The 25,269-nt window shown below is 41.1% G+C and overlaps 1 non-coding gene across 1 annotated transcript; it reads left to right on the top strand.

Annotated features, from left to right (window-relative positions):
• The first annotated feature begins 6,837 nt into the window (after positions 1-6,837).
• On the top strand, positions 6,838-6,944 carry LOC145952248 (small nucleolar RNA R71). The gene has a single exon (XR_014429927.1). It is a non-coding gene; the product is annotated as a small nucleolar RNA R71 (small nucleolar RNA).
• The last annotated feature ends 18,325 nt before the right edge of the window (positions 6,945-25,269 follow it).

Genomic DNA, 25,269 nt, shown 5'->3' with positions numbered 1-25,269 from the left:
TAGCACACAAAGGAAAAGTCCTAGAATGACACTAGAATGGTGTTAAAACTTAAATGGTTTGCACTTGTGAAATTTTAAGTCCTATTTGGTAAAGGTCCAGCCACGGTTTTGTGTCTCAAAAGGGTCCAATAAGGTCCAAAAATTCAGTCCAAGTCCAACTCCAATGTGCAAGGTAATTAGGTCAATGTCCACAAGTCTAGCAACAAATCCTTTTGTTTTCTTTTGCCTTTTTGGTCACGTTTTTTTTTCTTCAATTTTTCTGTCCAGATTTTGTTTCTATTTTCCTTTTAAATGTTTCTTGGTTTTTACACTTGTGGGTGATTAAAAATGCAGCTCATAAAGGAGTCAAATTTAGAGAGAGAAGTGGCAACACATGAGTGGGTAATGAGGCATATTGTGAGTGGAGTGTGTCTTGTACTATTTTTTTCTTTTTGTGCAGATTTTGTGAAAGATTCCAGCACTCACACACAACATTTTATCACTTCAAACATGTTCACAAAAGACAAAGGAATAATCATGTAATGATGTGCATGGAAAGGTGACCAATCATGTATGTGTAAGAAGGAAATAACACATAGAATTCAACACAAATTTAGAGCATGCCAAGGACTAATCAACATGCATGAATGACTTCTAAATGGTGCAGGAAATTTTCGGCCACCTCATGGAAAAACACATACATCACAAATTTTCGTTTTCTTATACATCAAATGGGTGCATCATACATCAAGACATTTGTCTTTTTGAGATGGGTGAGAGAAACACAACTTCTGACAAAACTTGAAAGGTAAAAAGATCAAAAAGAGATGTAATAAATTTTCTTCATGTTCTTCAAATATTTTTCCAGCAACAAGAGTAAAAACAAAAATGGCACACAAGAACCTAAAACTCAAGAAAAACCCTAAAGCACAAAAGGAGGCTCATGAACAAGTAATGAACCATGGAGTAACTGATGTATGGAAAACCGCAAGTGTACGGTTGTCGTCAAGTAATAAATATCGAATCACAGGGACTACGTGTTTGACCTAGAATTACTAGTATTTTAATTTGAATTTTAAAACAGATAGAATGTTTGTTTTGAGATGATAAGATCAGATTCGCTGGTAAAAGAGATAGTAATGCAATTAATGAATAAGATAAAACTTTAAGATAAGATAAGGAGATTTCCGGGAATCTAGGGTTCGCACAAAGAGTTCCAACAATATTGAATTATTATTTTCATTAATTAATTCTATTCCATCTTGAAGGTAGTCTTAACCTAATTTAATCCTTGCACCTTCTCAGGCTACGAGGACGTGTTTAATTAAAATTAATCCCTACTCTCGTGGTAATTACGTTCAATTAAACCCATTAAGATCTTTGTTAATCTATTGCTCCTCGAAAGCTTAAATCAACTCTCGTGATTTAACACTCAAGTCTGTTCCTTTAGGTTCCGATAATTAGGTTCTCCTCTCAGTTCATCCCTAATTATCTATGATTATGAAAATTAAGATTAATTGTTTATCATAATTATAATCAAGTTCTCCTCTCAGTTCATCCTTAATTAATGTTATTATGAAAACTATAATGTTAAAGTTCATATATAAAATATAAAAGAACAAATCAAGAATTGGAATAAAATTAAGAAACTGAATAATGCATTAATAAAGAGGTTCTCAGAGGCTAAGCCCTGATCCCAGAAAAAGGGAAACTACTCACAGGAGTTCATAGTAGTTCTCCAAGAAAAGAAGAATAAAAGAAAAGCAAACCTTAGAGTCGATGGCACAGGCGCCCCACCTTCTCCAAGTGTCAAAAACTAAATAAAACTGTCTCCGAAAACCAAAAAGTGTTGTTCTAGGCTAACCTCATCTAATTTATAACCTAAAAGGGTAAAAAGGTAAAACTACCAAGATAAAAATTACAAAAATAAAAATAAAACATAAAACTTAAAAAGCTGGGACGCGAAGTGAATCACGGCCGTGACTGAGAATCACGACCGTGATCTTCTCTGGAGCACATCTATGAAGGGTCAGTGGCGTTCACGGGTGTGATTGGGAGTCACGGCCGTGATTTTCTCTGGTGAATCACGGGCGTGATTTAGAATCACGGCCGTGATTTTCCTTGTAGCTCAGCATTTCCTCTTTAATTCTTAAATCTTGATCCTGCTCAGAGAAAACACAACACATACCAAGAAAAGCATAAAATAGGAAAATGATATAAAAATTTATTAAAAACATGAAAGATATGCATGATTATGCTATGAATTCTTGTGAATTAAAGTGCTAAAATACGAGTAAAATACACAACATCAAATAACCCCAAACTTGAACTTTTGTTTGTCCTCAAACAATAATTAGCACTTTGAAAAAAAAATCATCAAGAATTAACTGAGCATTTAAAATCTTCACTCTTAGTCTCACAAGGTCCAATTAGAATCTTAATCTTTCATTACTAGCGCCAACTCTTAGTTTCTAAGAGTTTCATGATGTCAAATCTTGTAAAGCTCATTAGTCAAACGAAGATAATTTAACAGAAATAATTTTTCAATGCTTGTGACACAAATAGGGGTAATATTTTTATTTTTGTTTTTGTCTCACCTAAAACATTTCCCCAGTAGCCAATCAGTGTAGAGAGGATGATAATTTCAAGAACACGTAGCCTCAAAGGGGGTCTAGCTATTTTACTAAACAATTCCCCAGTAGTTAATTAGTTCCCTTAGTTTTCTAAGGTTAAGAATATTCTCCCTCTAACCTATGACCTCAAAGGGGTGCTAGGTGATTTTTTTATTTTTTTATTTTTTTATTTTTTTTTATTACCCCCCAAAAGCTTTTGAGCACGAATTAAAAAGAATTTATCTTCAAGAGACTATTTTTATAATTCTCGATCATTTCAAGCCTCAATACTAAGAACCAAGTGCTAGCCACAAAACCGGCTAATTTTTCAACCTTTTGTTCTGAGACTTCAAGATTCAATTCATCACATTCAGTGTTTTCAAAGACGAACAATTTCATTAAAAATATTTACTTTTCAAACACAAATTCAAGCTGGGATTAACTGAATATGTATATATGCATGATTTTTTTATTTTTTTATTTTTTATTTTTTTATTATTTTTTTATTTTTTATTTTTTACTTTGCATGAATGAATGAAATGCGTACATCCTCCTAACCCCAAACTTAAAGATTTGCTTGTCCCGAAGCAAAGAGCTAATGAATGCATGATAGATTATTTTGACAAAATTATAAAATGCATGAATATGCAACCAACCCACAACAGAAAGGAATGCTTGTCCCTAAGCATCAGAGTAAAATAAGGAATAAGAAAGATCTCACTGTGGTGGAAAATCATCTGGATACCGTTGAATGTGCCATTGATACATTTGATCAACCATGTAATTATAATGCTGCTGGCGTTCATCCATTTGTTGCAGCCGGTTATCCATTGATTGAATAGCTGCCAGGATAGCAGCATTGTCCACCTCAGGTCCAGGATGTAGAGGGGGTTGTTCAGGAGCTGCTTCCTCATCTGCAGGAGCCGCTTCCTCAGCTGCTGGAGGTAGGTCCTCTAATGGCTCCAGTGGAAACTGTCGTGTAGCCCGGTTCTTCATGGTGTATGTTGGATTTGGTAACTGGTGGTGCACTCCCGACTGGGTTACTACAAAGTAGTATTTATCATCTTCATCTTTCGCAATGCAGTTCATAGAAGAGCAGGTAGCAAAATTAATAGTACGGCTTCCAGGGAGTGGTTCTAACTGGTCCAGCCAAGCGTGATAGCCAAGGTGTTTGGCTATAGTGGTAATGAGGCCGCCGTTCACAATCGCACCGTGGCTGGTATTGGAAATACTCTGGAACTGTCGTGCCAAATGACTGCCAGAATCAATAGGCTCCTCTCTGTTTTCCATCATAGCCCATAAAAGTAAAAGGTCGCTCAAACGAACCTTTCCTTCAGAATCACCTCGGGCCAAAACAGTAGAGGCAATAAAGCGGTGCATAATACGGATGGCGGGATGGCGGAAAGCAGAGGAATTACATTTTCCAGCGACCCAATTACTTGTACCTGTCAAACTATACCAAAAAGAACCAGGGTTGAAAGAACTTGGGGTTCTCGTGCTCCCTCCAGTGGGAAATCCAAAAATATTATTGAACTGAGCCAGGGTTAATTCGTGTTCTTGGTTAAACATACGGAAAGAAATCAAACCTTCAGAACAATTTGGCCCAGATAATATTTCCGTGTGGAGAGAGCTCAAGAACTCAAGAACTAGTCGAGGATAAACAACATCATTATGCACGGTAGCAAAGGTTGTCCACCCAATGTTAGTTAACATGAAATTGATATCAGCACGTAAACCCAACTTACGAATAAATGGGAAGTCGAGATACCTGGTAGGATGGATAGTGCGGAAGCGTAATACCTCGTTCCGCTCACGCTGTTCATCGTTCCGATAGAACCTCGGAGGAAGGTGCGGAATTTCACTTGCTTCTTCCTCGTAACTGTGGGTATCGGAAGCGGTGGAGGACGAACCAACGGTACGGGTGCGCTTGGGAGCCATGGATGAACGGAAGGAGTGAATGTGGGAGGAAGAGGGAAGAAGAGGAAGAAGAAGTGAGAAGCTAGGGTTTGGGAGAGAAGAAAAGAGAGAATGGGCAGAGTTCGTAAGTTTGAGAGAAGTGAGAATGTAAAAGGAGGGGGAAAAATATATAAGGGAAAGGGGAATTTCAAAAATCACGGGTTGTATCGGTTGAGCCTCAGCAGGGAATCACGGGCGTGATTGGAAATCACGGCCGTGATTCTCTTTGTGAGTTTTCAAAAATTCAAACAGAGGAGATCACGCCCGTGATTTATAATCACGGTCGTGATTCTCTCTGGAGTTTTCCAAAAAATTTTCCAGAGAAGATCACGCCCGTGATTTAGAGTCACGGTCGTGATTCTCTCTGGAACTCTGAAATTTTTTTTTTTTTTTTTTTTTTTTTTTTTTTTGGAATAAAATTAATGAAATGCGTACATCCTCCTAACCCCAATCTGTTGAAGGCTCAAGAAGACTTTCTACTAGAGGATCTTTTTCTTTACACGGGGGACTTGAATCGATCAAGCAAGCATAATTAGGTTGAATCCCCTCAAGATCTATGTGCTTTCCTCCAACTAGAAAATTCTCCAAGGGATCCCTCAAAATAGATCTCATGACTTCTTCCTCCATGTCTTTAGGCAATATATCAACCCTGCAGCAAATATTTTCAAGAGAAGGTTGTCTAACAGATTTAGCAATATTAAATTCCATTGTTTCATCATTAATGGATAAGGACAATTTTCCATGTTTGACATCTACTATCACGCCTGCTGTAGCCAAAAATGGTCTACCTAGTATGATTGGTATTTGTTTGTCCTCTTCCATTTCTAAAACAAAAAAATCTCCCGGAATTAAAAATTTACCTATCTTAACTGGAACATCTTCTAAAATTCCTATGGGATATTTTATAGATCTATCTGCTAACTGGATTGACATTGCTGTAGGCTTTAATTCTCCCATATCTAATTTCTTGCAAATTGATAAAGGCATTAAACTGATACTTGCCCCAAGGTCACATAAGGCTTTTTCAAACCTTAGATTTCCAATGAGACAAGGTATAGAGAAACTACCAGGATCCTTAAGTTTTTTGGGCAAATTATGATGGATCAATGTAACAGTCTCTCTATCATCCAATTTCCTTCGGTTAGCTAAAAGATCCTTAAGAAATTTAGCATATGTAGGCATCTGTTGTAGAGCTTCTACAAATGGAATGTTTACATACACTTGTTTGATCATATTTAAAAATTTTTCAAATTGTCTATCAAGTTTAGTCCTTACTAACCTTTGAGGAAAAGGAATTGGGGGGTGATAAACAGTTTGAGGCTTTGATGAAGATACTTTTTCTTTTTCTAATCTCTCTTTTTCAGGTTTTTCAACCATAGGAGAAGCGTCTTCATCAATCTCAATATTATCATTTTGATTAGACACAGGACTGTCTAATTTCTTCCCACTCCTTAAAGTAACAGCATTAACATTTTCAGCTGGGTTTGCAACTGTTTTACCTGGGAACTTACCTGGAGAATTGTTTGAACTAGGCATCAACTGTGCAATTTGATTTTCCAGCATCTTGTTGTGGAGAGTAATATTCTCAACCTTGACAGCAAGGTTTTGAATAGAATTTGCCATTGAATCATTGGTCTGTTTTTGATTAGTGACAAAATTCTCCATAAGGTTTTCTAATCTTGAAACACTTTGTTGAATTGAGGGTGTCTGTACTGGATTTCCTTCCCCATTAATGAAGTGATTGGACGGACGGAAATTAGGTTGCTGATTGCTAGTTCCTTGAACTGGGTTATTCTTCCAAGAAAAGTTAGGATGATTCTTCCAACCAGGGTTGTATGTGTTGGAATATGGATTACTCCTCTCTCTTCGAGGAGTGTCATAGAAATTATGAGAAGCTACCACCTGTTCAGTAGTATCTTCTTTTTCTCCAGTAAAAATTGAGGTACAATCTACTGCAGTGTGCCCTTGTTCCCTACAAAGGTCACATACTTGATTTGTAGCCATTGAATTAACCTTAGCTTTTTCCATCTTGTCTAATCTTTGATTAAGAGTATCAAATTTTGCTAAGAGTAACTCAATATTGTTCACTTCATATCGCCCCGGAGTTCCTTTCCTTGCTGTGACTTCTCTTTCACTGTATTGGCTGTGATTTGAGGCTACATTTTCCAAAATAATCATGCAGTCATTAATAGGTTTCCCCATGAAAGATCCTCCAGCTGCTGAGTCTAATATCATGGTGCTTTGTTGGTCCAATCCTTCAAAGAAAAATTGGATGGTAAGCCAACGGTTGAAGCCATGTTGTGGGCATGCTTGAAGATATCCTTTGAACCGCTCCCATGCTTCATAAATAGTCTCTCCAGTGCCTTGTTGGAAATTAGTGATTTTCTTCCTCAATTCTTTAGTTTTAGAAGGAGGAAAGAATTTCTCTAGAAAAGCTCTTTCACATAATTCCCAAGTTGCTATCTTTTCTCTAGGCACTGTTCTTAGCCACACCTTTGCCTTATCTCTCAAGGTGAGTGAGAATAAGCGGAGTCGCATTCCATCAGAAACTTCATCATCAAATTGCTGGGTCTCACAGATTTCCAAGAACCCCTCTAAGTGGTCATTAGGATCTTCTGATGGTAGTCCTCCAAAGGTGTTCTGTTTGAGCATATTCACCAGAGAAGCTGGTACAGTAGCTCCAGTTCGCATCTCCCCTCCAGGTATCCCACGAGCTACGGGTGCAGAGTAATCCCGAAGCGGTAAATTATCTCGTTGTGCAGCCATGTCAAATTCTCTAGAAAGGTTTCTTTTCCTTCTCAGGAGAGTTCTTTCAATCTCAGGATCAAGTGGTGTTGGTTTCCCAAGACGTAGAGATCTCTTTTGCATTAATCCTAAGGCACTGCAAAAAAAAGAAAGTGACCCGTGAAATCTGAATTGGAGAAGTAAACACTAAAAAAAAAAAAAATTATTTATTTATTTAAATTTTTTTTTTTTTTTTTAAATTCGAATTAAAATAATTGTAATTTAAATCAAGAGACGTAGTCCCCGGCAACGGCGCCAAAAACTTGATGTATGGAAAACCGCAAGTGTACGGTTGTCGTCAAGTAATAAATATCGAATCACAGGGACTACGTGTTTGACCTAGAATTACTAGTATTTTAATTTGAATTTTAAAACAGATAGAATGTTTGTTTTGAGATGATAAGATCAGATTCGCTGGTAAAAGAGATAGTAATGCAATTAATGAATAAGATAAAACTTTAAGATAAGATAAGGAGATTTCCGGGAATCTAGGGTTCGCACAAAGAGTTCCAACAATATTGAATTATTATTTTCATTAATTAATTCTATTCCATCTTGAAGGTAGTCTTAACCTAATTTAATCCTTGCACCTTCTCAGGCTACGAGGACGTGTTTAATTAAAATTAATCCCTACTCTCGTGGTAATTACGTTCAATTAAACCCATTAAGATCTTTGTTAATCTATTGCTCCTCGAAAGCTTAAATCAACTCTCGTGATTTAACACTCAAGTCTGTTCCTTTAGGTTCCGATAATTAGGTTCTCCTCTCAGTCCATCCCTAATTATCTATGATTATGAAAATTAAGATTAATTGTTTATCATAATTATTATCAAGTTCTCCTCCCAGTTCATCCTTAATTAATGTTATTATGAAAACTATAATGTTAAAGTTCATATATAAAATATAAAAGAACAAATCAAGAATTGGAATAAAATTAAGAAACTGAATAATGCATTAATAAAGAGGTTCTCAGAGGCTAAGCCCTGATCCCAGAAAAAGGGAAACTACTCACAGGAGTTCATAGTAGTTCTCCAAGAAAAGAAGAATAAAAGAAAAGCAAACCTTAGAGTCGATGGCACAGGCGCCCCACCTTCTCCAAGTGTCAAAAACTAAATAAAACTGTCTCCGAAAACCAAAAAGTGCTGTTCTAGGCTAACCTCATCTAATTTATAACCTAAAAGGGTAAAAAGGTAAAACTACCAAGATAAAAATTACAAAAACAAAAATAAAACATAAAACTTAAAAAGCTGGGACGCGAAGTGAATCACGGCCGTGACTGAGAATCACGACCGTGATCTTCTCTGGAGCACATCTATGAAGGGTCAGTGGCGTTCACGGGTGTGATTGGGAGTCACGGCCGTGATTTTCTCTGGTGAATCACGGGCGTGATTTAGAATCACGGCCGTGATTTTCCTTGTAGCTCAGCATTTCCTCTTTAATTCTTAAATCTTGATCCTGCTCAGAGAAAACACAACACATACCAAGAAAAGCATAAAATAGGAAAATGATATAAAAATTTATTAAAAACATGAAAGATATGCATGATTATGCTATGAATTCTTGTGAATTAAAGTGCTAAAATACGAGTAAAATACACAACATCAGTAACATAAAGAGACATTTATATCAAGTTTTCATGGATGACAATGAGACATAAATGTCGCCACCGGCCCGAAACGGGCTTTCGGCATTCGCGAAGGATGGTTGGACTCTTTTATTTGTTTAAAAATATGGATTGCTAGAATGACTTATTCTCAAACTGAGACCTTGTCGAACGAGCAATTTTATTAAAAGGCTCACCAATCCATATTAATCCCAAGCGGGACCCTCCATGGATTAGCGGTTTTTATAAAAAGGAAGGGTTCGTGGAGTCGCCACCAATGTTTTACTCAAAACATTGGAAAAAGAAGTTTAAGGCAATCGATTCAAAAATCGACTTCGGCCATGACAACCAGAGTCGGGTAAGGGAGTCGGTTACGCGTGGGGAAGGTGTTAGCACCCCACAGCGCCCCTTTCGGGTTCCCTATGACAGATTATTTAAAAATAATAGTGCAAAATTACTAAATTACCCCTATTTATTCTAAGCAATTATAAATTAACTATCTACATGATGACAGTTTAAATATGTACACACAGAAAGCGGTAAAAGAAGGGACTTTAAAGATATAAACCTTTGAAGCGTGCTTTCTTATATATCTTGACAGAAATTGGGAAGCGTTTTGGCGTTCCCTCCCTCTACAAGACCGCTCGCTCCCTCCTAAAAAATAATTTTTGACTTGGAAATCCGATGGATTTCCCTTCGACTTAGTTTGAGACTCAAGCAAAATGCTCAGAACTCAAAAACTTCGTCGGATCAACTCTCCGAGTGATTTCTAGGCAGAGCACTGCTCAAAAAAACCCAGAATACTCAAGAAGAGGGTTAAAACTCAGTCCAAAAGTGTGAAATGACGTCCTATTGACGTCATATTTATAGGGAAAAGGCTCAATACGGTCTCTGGGGGTCAATACGGTCAACATTGAAATTTTGAACTACAATACGGCCGTATTGAATTCAATACGGCCGTATTGAAGTTCAAAAAACCTCAATACGGCCGCATTGAAGTTCAGTGCAGCCGTATTGAAGTTCAGTGCAGCCGTATTGAATTCAATGCAGCCGTATTAAAGTTCAGTGCAGCCGTATTGAATTCAATGCAGCCGTATTGAAGTTCAGAAACTTCAATACGGCCGTATTGAGTTCAGTGCGGCCGTATTGAAGTTCAAAATGTTCAATACGGCCGTACTGAACCTCTAGGAGGCCGTATTGGGCTTCATTCCTCCCACTTTTCTTATTTTAGCTATTCTAAGACCCCTAAACCTACAGATAGTCATCCTATGGTCTTCTGGGAGTCTTTCCGGCTGACTTTCCTTTGGTCTTTGAGAGTCTTCCAGCTTTATTTCCAACCCGGACAATTTTAGGGGTCTACAGCTGCCCCCCCTTTACTTAGTCGGACGGCCTTTTGGTGTACCGGCTGACAAGTAAAGGAGTTGACCCAATTGTCCGGGTGATGTGCCAACCTTCTGACTTGTAGCGTCTTCCGGTGGAAAATTGTTGAGTAGCCTCTCCAGGTTGTTGCATACCTCGGCGTTTCTGACAACCTCGGTAGCTAAGTTTACCCTCTCCAGGGTCAACTTCACTCGACGCCCGAGCTGGAAGTTGAACACCAACGTGCCTCTGACAACGCTGATGGTTGAGTACTGCCTCTCCAGGCCTAGCCTCACTCGACGCCCGAGCCGGAAGCTAGACACCAGTGTTAACATCACCGATGATTGAGTACTGCCTCTCCAGGCTCTGCTTCGGTTGTTTCTGACGACCTAGGCAGCTAAGTTTACCCTCTCCAGGGTCAACTTCACTCGACGCCCGAGCCGGAAGTTGAACACCAACGTGCCTTTGACGACGCTGATGGTTGAGTACTGCCTCTCCAGGCCCTGCCTCTCAACATGAGGTAGTTTGAGTATCGCCTCTCCAGGCCCTGCCTCTTAACATTCAGCAGTTGAGTATTGCCTCTCCAGGCCCTGCCTCTTAACATTCAGCAGTTGAGTACCGCCTCTCCAGGCCCTGCCTCTTAACATTCGGCAGTTGAGTACCGCCTCTCCAGGCCCTGCCTCTTAACATTCGGCAGTTGAGTATCGCCTCTCCAGGCCCTGCCTCTTAACATTCGGCAGTGTGAGTTTACCCTCTCCAGGGTTTTGAGATGATTTTTGTCTCCACAGTCCACAATGCTGCTTCGACGTTTTTTCTGATTTTGTGCCGCTGAGGGCTGGATAACGCAGGGATCCGTCTAGGGGATGTGCAGTCATTCATAGGTTCCTGTGCCCCAACTTGCATTGCATTGTTGGTACCCATGGGGAATTTCTGACTCCTTGGGGTGTAGACACAGATGCTCTCTCTCTGAGTTGAGCGATGCCTTATGTTTAGCTGACGTCCTTTGACGTTGTGGAGTATCCCGGTTATCTTTATTCGGGTGTCTCTCTTTGATTTTTCTGATTTTTGTAGCCTCTGTGTAGGCTATTATCCACTGAGGGTATTCTGGATGTTGATTTTGATTTTGTCTCCACAGTCCACGATACTGCTTTGACGATTGTTTTTGATTTTTGTGCCACTGAGGGCTGGATAACGTAGGGATCCGTCTAGGGGATGTGCAGTTACTCATAGGTTCTTGTGTCCCAACTTTCCTTTGCATAGTTAGTGCCCATTGAGGAATTTCTGTTTCCCTGGGGTGTAGACACGAAGATGCTCTTTCTGAGATGAGCGGTGCCTTATGATTGGCTGACGTCCTTTCGACGATGGTGGAGTATCCCGGTTATCCTTATTCGGGTGACTCTTTTTGTTTTTCTGGTTTTGTCGCCTCTGTGTAGGCTGTTATCCGCGGGGGGATTTTGTCATTGATTGTGATTAGCCTCTTCTGTTAGGCAGATCATCTTGACGCTTGATGTTTGGCCAAGAGCCGGATTCCACTTGGGGAATGATTATTGATCTTTTGATTTTTTTCTTTTTGTAAGAATGCCTCTTGAGTAGGCGACTGGGGATTTGGGGATCTTATGTATCCCAGAGTATTATTTAGGAAGCCTCTACAGGCTTAGCCTCACTCAACGCCTGAGTTGGAGAGCTATCTTCCACTGAGGAAGTTTTAAGTCCTTTGACTAGATATACTGCTTGGGTGATCGTGTTTCCATTGGGAATTTTGTCGATCTTGCTTTGATAGCTCTCGCTGGGGATTTGTTCCGTGAGCTTGAGTTGAGATATCTCTGGGGAGTATTATTTCTGCGAGCCTCTCCAAGCTCAATTATTTTGTATGATGAATTGGTTTTTTGTTCAGCCCGAGAATGCGAGCTGAGACGTCTTTTGGAGAGTATTATTTCGGCAAGCCTCTCCAGGCTTAATTATTCTGTGGGAGTATTATTTCAGCAAGCCTCTCCAGGCTCAATTATTTTGTGGGAGTATTATTTTGGCAAGCCTCTCCAGGCTCAAGTATTCTGTATGGTGAGAGAGTATTGTTTCGGCGAGCCTCTCCAGGCTCAGTTATTCTGAGAGTATTATTTCGGCAAGCCTCTCCAGGCTCAGTTATTCTGTACGAGGCGATTCATTTTCTAAATCTTTTGCCTTTTTTGTTGTTTTTGGCTTTTTTTGTATTTTTTTGCCTTTTTTGTCATTTTTTTGGCTTTTTCTGTATTTTTGCCTTTTCTGTTGATTTGCGGCTTTTTCTGTTGACCGCTGCCATACACAAGCAATTTTTCCTATTTTCTATTTTATGCAATTGCCTCATGATAAGGTCTTTGAATGTGCAACTAATGTGTGTAATGCACAAATGCAAGTTTTATTATTTAATGTTTTTAGAAAAATGAATGGCTCTCCCTATCCTCCTTTTCTTGGAGGAATTTCTGTCGTCGACGTGAGGGAATATTTTTGTGAGCCTTTTATGCAGGAGATTATGGATTTTATAAGAACCCCTCCAATTTTCTTTATTGACCGATTATTAAGGAACTTCATACAATTTTTTAGAAATACCAATTTAGAGGCATAATCACATGGTCAAGAGAGAAAAGAAATGAATAGATATTTTATTAATATTCACAAGTGTTTTTACAGAAAGATATACAGAAGGAATTTCTGAAGAATGGCTGGCCAGGGTAGGCTATATACATTGGGCTTAACAATTATATCTGTAATTGTTGCTCTTTACATTCCCCTAGTTGCTTCGGGTGAGATGCCTGAGCCAGGAGTGTAGATGCTGCAAGGCGCTTGCTTCTAGAAGATAATCACTTGAACCGCCTTTCGGTTTTCGATTCAAGTGACCATTGCTTGCTTTGCTTTTACATCTTATTCTTTTGCCCCTAACTTTTGCCTAGGACGTATCCTAGCGGGGATAATTTCGCCTTTGTTTTGCCTAGTACCCTTGTACTGGCGGGCTTTTTATTTTGCCCTAACTTTTGCCTAGGACGCCCTTTTTGGGTTTTCATCCTAGCGGGCCTATGCAAGCAACATCTTCAAGCATAGTACTTCTTTACCACGTCAGCGTTGACTGGGTATCGAAGTTCTTTTCCATCCATGTCTGTGAGGATCAATGCTCCTCCTGAGAAGGCTCGTTTTACCACGTATGGTCCTCCGTGATTTGGGGCCCCTTTTCCGGTTTTGTCCTTTCGAGTTGGTAGCAATTTCTTCATTACCAACTCTCCCTTGTCGCCACCGGCCCAAACGGGCCTCGGCGGTCGCGAAGACGGTCGAGCTCGCTTTTATTTTAGTTTTGAAAATGTATTGGATTATTAGAACGACTTGTTCTCAAACTGAGACCTTGTCGATCTTATCCAATTTATTTATTAAATGTCTCACCAATCCATATTAATCCCAAGCGGGACCCTCCATGGATTAGTGGTTTTCGCAAAAGGAGGGTTCTTTGGAGTCGCCACCAATGTTTTACTCAAAACATTGGAAAAAGGGATAAGGCAATTGATTTCATAAATCAACCTTGGTCATCACAACCAGAGTCGGGTAAGGGAGTCGGTTACGCGTGGGGAAGGTGTTAGCACCCCACAACGCCCCTTTCGGGTTCCCTATGACAGATTATTTCTAAAATAACAACGTAAAATTACTAAATTACCCCTATTTATTATAAGCGATTATAAATTAACTATCTACATGATGACAGTTAAATATACAAACAGAAAGCAGTAAAAGGAAGGATTTTAAGAAGAAAACCTTTGAAGCGTGCTTTTATATATTTCGTAAAACTGGGAAGCTTTTTGGCGTTCCCTCGCTCTACAAGCCCGCTCGCTCCCTCCTATAAAATTTTAACTATGGAAATCCGGAGGATTTCCCTTCGACTAGGTTCGATCCTCAAGCAAAATGGCTCGGGGCTCAAGAACTTCGTCGGATCAACTCTCCGAGTGATTTCTAGGGCAGAACACTGCTCAAAAACCCCAGAATACTCAAGGAGAGGGTTAAAACTATGTTCAAAAGTGTGGAATGACGTCCAATTGACGTCATATTTATAGGGAATAGGCGCAATACGGGCTACAGAATCAATACGGCCGTATTGAAATTTTTGAACTTCAATACGGTCGTATTGAAGTTCAATACGGCCGTATTGAAATTCAGAAATTTCAATGCGCCCGTATTGAGTTCACTGCGGTTGTATTGAAGCTTCAATACGGCCGTATTGATTTCAGTACGGCCGTATTGAAGTTTCAGAAACTTCAATACGCCGTATTGAGTTCACTGCGGCCGTGTTGAAGCTTCAATACGGCCGTATTAAGTTTAGTACGGCCGTATTGGGCTTCATTCCCTCCACTTCCTTATTTTAAGCTACCCTAAGACCTCTAAATCTACAGATAGCCATCCTATGGTCTTCTAGGAGTCCTTCTGGCTGACTTTCCTTCGATCTTTGAGGGTCTTCGAGTTTTATTTCCGACCCGGACAATTTTAGGGGTCTACAGCTGCCCCCCCTTTACTTAGTCAAACGGTCTTTTGGTGTACCGGCTGACAAGTAAAGGAGTTGACCCAATTGTCCGGGTGATGTGCCAACCTTCTGACTTATAGCGTCTTCCGGTGGAAAATTGTCGAGTAGCCTCTCCAGGTTTTGCTTTGCTTGCTGCCCAAGCTGGAAGCTGTGAGTACCGCCTCTCCAGGCTTAGCTTCACTCTTTGTTCGAGCCGGAAGCTAAGTACCCTTGTGACAACGGTAGCAGTGTGAGTTTCGCCTCTCCAGGCTTAGTCTCGCTCTTTGTTCGAGCCGGAAACTAAGCACCTTTGTGACGACGGTGAGCAGTGTGAGTTTCGCCTCTCCAGGCTTAGTCTCGCTCTTTGTTCGAGCCGGAAACTAAGCACCTTTGTGACGACGGTGAGCAGTGTGAGTTTCGCCTCTCCAGGCTTAGTCTCGCTCTTTGTTCGAGCCGGAAACTAAGCACCTTTGTGACGACGGTGAGCAGTGTGAGCTCCTTTCCAGAGATAGCTTCGCTCATTGCTCGAGCCGGAAGCTGCATACCTCCGTGTTTGTGACGACGGGGTAGCGTGAATATCTCCTTTCCAGGAATTTGTGATGATTTTGTCTCCACAGTCCACGATGCTGCTTCGACGGTTTTTTCTGATTTTGTGCCACTGAGGGCTGGATAACGCAGGGATCCGTCTAGGGGATGTGTAGTCATTCACAGGTTCCTGTGCCCCAACTTGCATTGCATTGTTGGTACCCATGGGGAATTTCTGACTCCTTGGGGTGTAGACACAGATGCTCTTTCTCTCTGAGTTGAGCGATGCCTTATGTTTGGCTGACGTCCTTTCGACGTTGGTGGAGTATCCCGGTTATCCTTGTTCGGGTAACTCTTTTTGATTTTTTGATCTTTTGCTGCCTCTGTGTAGGCTGTTATCCGCTAGGGATTCTGGATGTTGATTTTGTCTCCACAGTCCACGATGCTGCTTCGACGATTGTTTTTTTGATTTTTGTGCCACTGAGGGCTGGATAATGCAGGGATCCGTCTAGGGGATGTGCAGTTACTCATAGGTTCTTGTGTCCCAACTTTCCATTGAGTAGTTGGCGCCCATTGAGGAATTTCTGTTTCCTTGGGGTGTAGACACGAAGATGCTCTTTCTGAGATGAGCAGTGCCTTATGATTGGCTGACGTCCTTTGGACGTTGGTGGAGTATCCCGGTTATCCTTATTCGGGTAACTCTTTTTAATTTTTGGATTTTGTTGCCTCTGTGTAGGCTGTTATCCGCCAGGGGATTTTGTCATTGGTTGTGATTGGCCTCTTCTGTTAGGCAGATCATCTTGATGTTCAATGATAGGCTGAGAGCCGGATTCCGCTTGGGGAATGATTATTGATCTTTTCGATTTTTTCTCTTTTTGAAGGGGTGCCTCTTGAGTAGGCGACTGGGGATTTGAAGTTCAGTGTTCGGCTGAGTGCCAAATTCTGCTTGGGGAATGGTTATTGATATTTTTTGATTTTTCTCCTTTTGCAGGGATGCCTCTTGAGTAGGCGACTGGGGAATGAGGGATCTTATGTATCCCAGAGTATTATTTAGGAAGCCTCTACAGGCTTAGCCTCACTCAACACTTGAGTTGGAGAGCTATCTTCACTGAGGAAGTTTAAGTCCTTTGACTTGGATATTCTGCTTGGGAGATCGTACTTCCATTGGGGATTTTGACGATTTTGCTTTGATAGCTCTTGCTGGGGATTTTGAGTCCAAGAGCGTGAGTTGAGGTTTCTCTGGGGAGTATTATTTCTGCGAGCCTCTCCAAGCTCAGTTATTCTGTTTACTGAGGAGTATTGTTTCGGCAAGCCTCTCCAGGCTCAGTTATTCTGTACAAACTGTTTGTTGGATTTTCTATATCCTTGCCTTTTTTCATTTTCGGCTTTTTCTGTATTTTGCCTTTTCTTCTGATTTGGCTTTTTCTGTATTTTGCCTTTTTTATGTTTTTGGCTTTTGCTGTACAGAAATGTCTCAGTTATTATGAGAGAGTATTATTTAGGAAGCCTCTCCAGGCTCAATTATTCTGAGAGTATTATTTCGGCGAGCCTCTCCAGGCTCAATTATTCTGTATGAGTATTGTTTCGGCAAGCCTCTCCAGGCTCAGTTATTTTGAGAGTATTCTTTCGGCAAGCCTCTCCAGGCTTAGTTATTCTGAGAGTATTCTTTCAGCAAGCCTCTCCAGGCTCAGTTATTCTGAGAGTATTCTTTCGGCAAGCCTCTCCAGGCTCAGTTATTCTGAGAGTATTCTTTCGGCGAGCCTCTCCAGGCTCAGTTATTTTGAGAGAGTATTATTTCGGCAAGCCTCTCCAGGCTCAGTTATTCTGAGAGTATTCTTTCGGCAAGCCTCTCCAGGCTCAGTTATTCTGTATGACGCTGTTGATTTTCTGAATCTTTGCATTTTGTTTGCTGCTGTCATACACAAGCAATTTTTCCTATTTTTTCTAATTTATGTAGTTGCCTCATGACGAGGTCTTTGAAAATTTCTTTATGGCCAATACGGCCGCATCCATTTCAGTATGCCCGTATTGAATTGAAAATTTGTTCATAACCCTAATTTTGGTACGGGCGTACTGAACATGATACGGGCGTATTGTTTTTCTGAAGTTTATATTTTTTATTATTATTATATTTTTTTGTTTTTTCAATAAACAGAGAATAAGTGATCTTCCAGTACACCTATCATCTGTATGCATGTATGCAGTATGATGCACCTAATTCTATTTGATTCTTTTTTCAAAAGAATTAACCGATGCGTTTTTTGTGTTTGGATTTTGCCATTCCTCCAGACGGACTGTGCTCTGCCGATTTCTGTTACCGAGGAATGATGCATATTTGATTTTGGTGTCATCAACCAAATGATTCTTCCCTTTCTTTAGAAGATGTGTCAACCCTCCTATTGACCACTATATCTCCATGTTTCCACAAGATTATTCAAAAATCGTTTGGGACAAGAGAGAAAAGAAGGAAAGGATATATTTTCAAAGGTTTGTGTTTTAGAGGGGATTATTTTATTTTTGAAAAATGGTTTTTGTAAGAATGGCTGGCCATGGTAGGCTTATGTGTCTAGGCTTGTTCGATTAAACACTTATGAGGTTAAGCACATCTTTGTTATTAATGATTGTGCTTTGACAACTTGGATAGCTTTTCTTGAGCCCCTTGTTGAATTCAATTGATGGTACCATCATGGATTTATTTTTATTCTTTTTTTTTACGGCCCTAACTTTTGCCTAAAACACCCATTTGTGATGTCTTAGCGGGCTTTTGTTTTTGTTCATTATTTTGTAACCCTAATTTTTGCCTAGGTCACCCTTTTGTGGGATTCCTAGCGGGTCTTTTGCTCTTATTTTTGTGCAGCCCCCTTTTTGGGTTTCCTGCCGAGCTTTTTGTTTTTTAGGATTTTTGTCCTGAATGGATTTCTTTTATCCATGACGGCACTTATTGAGGCCAAGAAAAGGTGCTCCAAGTCGTTATGCACATTTCCACATAAAAATGATGCGGGTTTATTATTATCAAGATGATTTTAACCTCATTCATGTTTATTCAAACAGGGTTAAATAACGTGGTTTAGATTTTTATTGCGAGCAAGAAAAGAAGCAATAAAGAAATAATGAAGAATGATTTTATTATAATCATAATGGAAACATGTGCCCTATCGAGGCTCGGGGGTCGGGCTGTCCCCGAGGAGTGATCTCTAATAGTCACTGAATTTACACATCCCTATTAGAAGGAAAAAGGACACTTGATGACGACAGCTGGCCTTGACGTTTGTGAACCAGCCTTCCTAAAGATCTGGCTTAAAGAACGTCGAGAAGGATCTTGATTCCTCTTCGTTCTTTGATCTTTAACAGGGTTGTATCCTAACCCTTGTTTCCCCGGATTGTCCTTGATAATGGGTAGCTCCGGGATTCCTTGGGAGTACTTGCCTAATCCTTGTCCTGGCAAGTATCCATTCTTTGTGAGCATATGAGCTACCTTCTTCATTTCTCGGGGAAACGTTTCAACATTGGCAATCTCCAATGCTTGGAAAGCGGTTTCCAAAGCTTCCTCTGCTGCATCCACATAAGGTATGTTGGATGGCTTGCTGATGAGTATGTCATCTTCAGCTTGTACAGTCACCAGTTTGTCACCCACTATGAACTTGACTTTCTGGTGGAGCGTAGAGGGTACAGCTTTCGCATCATGAATCCAAGGTCGGCCGAGGAGACAGCTGTATGCAGGAGTAATATCCATCACTTGGAATTCGACATTAAAGACGGCGGGTCCAATTTGGATTGGAAGATTGACTTCTCCCACCACTTCTCTTTTAGAGCCGTCGAAAGCTCGAACGATCATGTTGCTTGGGCGCATTTGGACTCCCTTGATTGCCACTTGATCAAGAGTTCTTTTGGGCATCACATTCAAGGAAGATCCGTTATCCACCAAGACTTTTGCGATGTGATACTCCTTGCACTTTACAGAGATGTGCAAGGGCTTGTTGTGATTAGGTCCCTCGGCGGGGATCTCTTCATCGGTGAAAGTGAGGTGATCATTAGCCGTGATGTGGCTAACAATTCCCTCAAACTTGTCTTGGGAGATGGTATGCGACACATATGCCTCGTTCAAGACCTTCAACAGAGCTTGCCGATGCGGTTCGGAGCTTAGGATCAACGACAACAAAGTGATCTTTGCTGGTGTCTTGTGAAGTTGATCCACAATGGAGTACTCGCTTTGTTTGATGAATTTTAACAACTCATCAGTCTCCTCCTCGGATTCTCTATCTTCCTCGGTTTTCTCCTTTTCTTTTCCTTTATTCTTGGGAGCTTTATCGTGCAGATCTTCGGGAGTGTAGATCCTGCCACTCCTAGTCATGCCCCCAAGTCCAGCGATGTTGGAGATATCGCTGTCGGCAGAAGAATGGACGTCGTATATCCATGGCACAGCCTTATTTGTTTTGTAGGGGAAAGGCCTTGGAGCGATGATCTTTAACGGTGTCGGACCTTCCCTTTCGCCTGTCTTGATTACCAACAACGGAGTTGCCGTGTGTTCGCTTTGCGCAGTTGTTGGTTTGCATTTTATCACAAATGGCGTGCGATCCATTCTGAACATATGCATCGATTAATTCTTTCTTTTTATTAATCTTTATTATTAATTACCAGGAGAGATAAATGCAAAATGAATGACTAATGAGATGCAAAGGCAATAAATCTCAAAAATACGATTTTATTCATTAAAGAAAGTGTTCAACTTTTATACAATGCTTTGAAGCAATTTTTTACAATAAGAGAGAAACCGGTAAAAACCCACAGGCGGGTTCATATTTCTTTGCCATTCATCTTCGGCTTCCTCGACATGACGACCCATTGCTTCAATCTGCGTATGGACCGCTTGGCTCATATCGTCACTGATTTTCTGAGCCTCCTTCGCTTTCTGAGTATAGTAGTTGATCATGGCCTGTAGCTCATTAAGCTCGTCTTCGGCTCGATCCTTCTCCTCTTGGAGTTTGGCCATTTGTGCCAATCCTTCCCTTTCCTTTCTGCGGAAATCGGAAAGGTTTGCGGCTTGTCGTTGAGCGACTTCCCGCCATTGCTGTGCGTCGGATCGAGTCAGAAACAAATCATCTTGCATGTCCTTGATCAACTGTGCCTGCTTTGCATGCTCGGCTTCAAGGCGTGCTATCTTCTCATTGACTTCTTGGAGTTGACTACTCGGTTCAACCTTTGGCATTTTGGATGCCCGAGTAGTCTCCTCGTTGAGGTTAGCACACTCATCCTTGAGCCGCTCTATCTCATGGTCCTTCTTCTTGCATTGCCTTTGAAGACCATCAATGGTGAAACTGGATTCTTCGTTTTTCTCTTCAAGAACTCTCATCTGAGCTCCCATGATTTCCAGTTTCTTGGTCAAGGCGTCGACCTGTTCTTGCAACACCCTCCTTGTAGTCGTGGTTGCACAAGAGGTGGATGGTTGTGACACCCCCCTCTCATTCCTCCATTTCTCGTAGTCAATGGAAACGGACACTCGAGGCTTTTCAAGCTCGAGATCTCCCTCATAGGTTGGTCTCTCCCACGCTCTTATAACAGCGTGCATATCTCTCTGATGCTCGGGATCGAAAGAGAAACACAACCCTCCCAGCTCCTCTATGGTAGGAACGATTTGGGTCCTCATTAGTTGCCTCATAACCAATTTAGGTGAGTAGGTTATGCAACCTCTGAGGCCCATCAACGGTATGCTCGAATAACTGCCGCATCTTGTCAATACATGGCTCGGACGGAACCAAGGGCAAACCCACGTGAAGTGCTCGATACTCCACTGTTCCATCTCATCCTTCCACTCGGAAGCATATCGGCGGCAGACGGGGATCTTTGAGAAGCTTCTCAACGGATCGGGCAAAGTCCCCATGTGACTAGAGGCGTAGAAATGTGTGATGCCCCACACATATAACAAGGAGGTGCAGCATCGGATGATCTTCCCTTGCTTTTGTTGAGATAGATGAACAGATAGCAAGGTGTCGGCAAGAATAGCGGGCACGGGACTCTTCATATGCACGTCCCAAGCAAAGAAAGCGTCCATCGCAGCATGGTCCACTGTGTTAGCGTGAAAAGGGAATAGGATCATCCCAAACACGGCTAACGCAAGAGTCTTGTTGAAAGCTAACCAATCTCCCTCACCAGCCAAGGAAGAAAGGTGGTCTTCGATCATAGCAAGCTTCCAACCCTTGATACTGCCGTTCCCTACTAAGGCAGCTGATCGTAGTGGTAGTTTGACCTGAGTGGCTACTCTCTCTACGGCCACATGGTTCCCCTGAAAAAGGTAGACTCCAGCTGATTTAGGCCACCGTAACATGAGCTCGTACTCCTCTAGAGTAGGAACCAGGTCAAACTGGGGGAACTCAAAACAGTGCAGATCGGGACTCCAGAAGTGAACCAATGCCCTCAGAAAAGCTGGATCCACACAAATCCTCATCAAATCGAGAACTCGCCCATAAGATTTCTCAAACTCGATGCGAGCCTCTCTTGACATCAAGGTACAGAGGTGATCCAACCTCTCAGCACGGTATAATAGGAAGTCCACTTTCTTTAATGGCCTTTGCACCTCCCTAGACCTCTCCATAATCTACAATACAATGCATGATATGAGATGATGGCGATGAATATGCATGCATAGTGTTTATTGAACTAAGCATTATCATGTTTTCGGGATGTCCCTAAGATGATGCATGATATCGCTTGGTTTTGGGTAAATATCATTTTTTTCTTTTTGAGTATTTTGTATTTTTTGTATATTTTGGGTGAAAAGGGAAACTACCTATATGAATGCAATGGAGGCAGATGTTAACACCATGTACTAGAAAATCTTTATTTCTATTTATTCTTATTTTTTATTGTAAACAAGAATGTTGTATGTTTAAAAGGTGCAAATATATGCTCATACAATGTCACATAAAAAATGCACACACAATTCACTCATCCACGAACAGTCACGAGCGAATCACGAGGTAGGGGTATCCTGCAGAAATGGTGCATATTCAAGGTGGTTCTAACTGTTCTCACCAGTCCAAGGCCCCCAAGGTGCCCCCATTATAGGGACCCAATTCCTCTCGTCGTGGGTCGATGGAAAGCTCCAACGCACCGTCGGACTCAAGTTCATGGTTATCACCTTGAGTGATGTTTTCAGACAACGGTCTACGGGCACCTATAGACCCATTCGACAACCGGCCGTACTAACATCCACTCCCTATGGTTAATCACTCATGCCCCCGGGTATAGAGGGAACTGTTGTGTGCAAAGGTTTGTGTGCAGTTTTTATTTCAAACAATTGCGTAAATTTAAAAATACAACAGTTATTAAAGCCATATAATAAATCATGTTATCATACAAGCAAGGGGTAATGAAGTAATTTTAACTATTATTTGTTAAAAATAATCTGTCACTAAATGGGACTGACTCTCGAAGCTTCCCCAGTGGAGTCGCCATCTGTCGCCACCGGCCCGAACGGGCCTCGGCGGTCGCGAAGACGGTCGAGCTCGCTTTTATTTTTGTTTTGAAAATGTATTGGATTATTAGAACGACTTGTTCTCAAACTGAGACCTTGTCGATCTTATCCAATTTATTTATTAAATGTCTCACCAATCCATGTTAATCCCAAGCGGGACCCTCCATGGATTAGTGGTTTTCGTAGTAAAAGGGTTCGTGGAGTCGCCACCAATGTTTTACTCAAAACATTGGAAAAAGGGATAAGGCAATTGATTTTATAAATCAACTTTGGCCATTACAACCAGAGTTGGGTAAGGGAGTCGGTTACGCGTGGGGAAGGTGTTAGCACCCCACAGCGCCCCTTTCGGGTTCCCTATGACAGATTATTTCTAAAATAACAGTGTAAAATTACTAAATTACCCCTATTTATTATAAGCGATTATACTTTAAATATCTACATGATGACAATTAAATATGCACACAGAAAGCAGTAAAAGGAAGGATTTTAAGAAGAAACCTTTGAAACGTGCTTTTATATATTTCGTAAAACTGGGAAGCTTTTTGGCGTTCCCTCGCTCTACAAGCCCGCTCGCTCCCTCCTATAAAATTTTGACTATGGAAATCCGGAGGATTTCCCTTCGACTAGGTTCGAATCTCCAAGCTAAGTGCTCGGAATTCCAGAACTTCGTCGGATCGACTCCCAGAGAGATTTCTAGGGCAGAACACTGCTCAAAAACCCCAGAATACTCAAGGAGGGAGTCAAAACTGAGTGTGAAAGTGTGGAATGACGTCCAATTGACGTCATATTTATAGGGAATAGGCGCAATACGGGCTACAGAATCAATACGGCCGTATTGAAATTTTTGAACTTCAATACGGTCGTATTGAAGTTCAATACGGCCGTATTGAAATTCAGAAATTTCAATGCGCCCGTATTGAGTTCACTGCGGCTGTATTGAAGCTTCAATACGGCCGTATTGATTTCAGTACGGCCGTATTGAAGTTTCAGAAACTTCAATACGCCGTATTGAGTTCGCTGCGGCCGTGTTGAAGCTTCAATACGGCCGTATTAAGTTTAGTACGGCCGTATTGGGCTTCATTCCCTCCACTTCCTTATTTTAAGCTACTCTAAGACCTCTAAATCTACAGATAGCCATCCTATGGTCTTCTAGGAGTCCTTCTGGCTGACTTTCCTTCGATCTTTGAGGGTCTTCGAGTTTTATTTCTGACCCGGACAATTTTAGGGGTCTACATCTACTTCAAAGAGACACTAGCTGCCACGCCACTAGTCATGAGCTTGAGTCTCTACCTCAAGAGGTTCAAAAACTTTTGAAAGAGTTTAATGACTTATTTCCTCAAGAAGTTCCAAGTGGACTTCCACCTTTAAGAGGGATAGAACATCAAATAGACCTCATATCGGGTGCTAGTCTTCTAAAAAGGCTCGCCTATAGGACTAACCCTCAAGAGACCAAAGAGATAGAGTCTCAAGTTGATGACTTGTTGAAGAAGGGTTGGGTTCAAAAGAGCCTTAGCCCTTGTGCCGTCCCCGTTCTTTTGGTGCCCAAGAAAGATGGAAAATGGAGGATGTGCACTGATTGTAAGGCCATCAATAACATTACAATAAAATATAGGCACCCAATCCCTAGGTTAGATGATATGTTGGATGAATTGCATGGAGCCATCATATTTTCCAAGATTGACCTTAAAAGTGGTTATCACCAAATTCGAATTAAAGAAGGTGATGAGTGGAAAACCGCTTTTAAGACCAAATTTGGTTTGTATGAATGGCTAGTGATGCCCTTTGGCCTCACTAATGCCCCTAGCACTTTCATGCGTCTAATGAATCATGTTCTTAGGGATTGCATAGGAAAGTTTGTACTAGTTTACTTTGATGACATACTTGTATATAGCAAGACCTTAGATGAACATCTTGGACATCTAAGAGAAGTCTTAATAAATCTTAGGGACAACAACCTCTATGCCAACTTTGAGAAATGTACCTTTTGTCAAAATCAAGTCAATTTCTTGGGCTTCATAGTTGGCAAAGATGGAGTGCATGTTGACCCCGAGAAAAGAAAAGCCATGTAAGATTGGCCCACCCCAAAAAGTGTTTGAGAAGTTAGAAGCTTTCATGGTTTAGCAAGCTTCTATAGAAGATTTGTGAATGACTTCTCCACACTTGCATCCCCTCTTAACAAATTTGTTAAGAAGGATGTACCTTTCATTTGGGGTGAAGCCCAAGAACAGGCCTTCCAAACTCTAAAAGAAAAACTCACCAATGTACCCATTCTAGCCCTTCCAAATTTTTCTCAAACCTTTGAGCTAGAAGATTGATCAATACTCCACACTCATGATGAGTATGGCTCTAGGTATGGTGTCTCCTTCATCTTCCTCCATTCTCCTAGCCATGGACCTAGTAATGGGTCCAATATGAAACTCCAAGGGTGGTCCTCCATCATCCCCTCCTTCTTGAGAAGGATTTGTCCTCA

Source organism: Cajanus cajan, chromosome 9 (assembly GCF_000230855.2).
Source record: "Cajanus cajan strain Asha chromosome 9, NIPB_CcT2T_4, whole genome shotgun sequence".
NCBI classification, from domain to species: Eukaryota; Viridiplantae; Streptophyta; class Magnoliopsida; order Fabales; family Fabaceae; genus Cajanus; species Cajanus cajan.
This window is presented reverse-complemented; position numbering and strand designations above follow the sequence as displayed.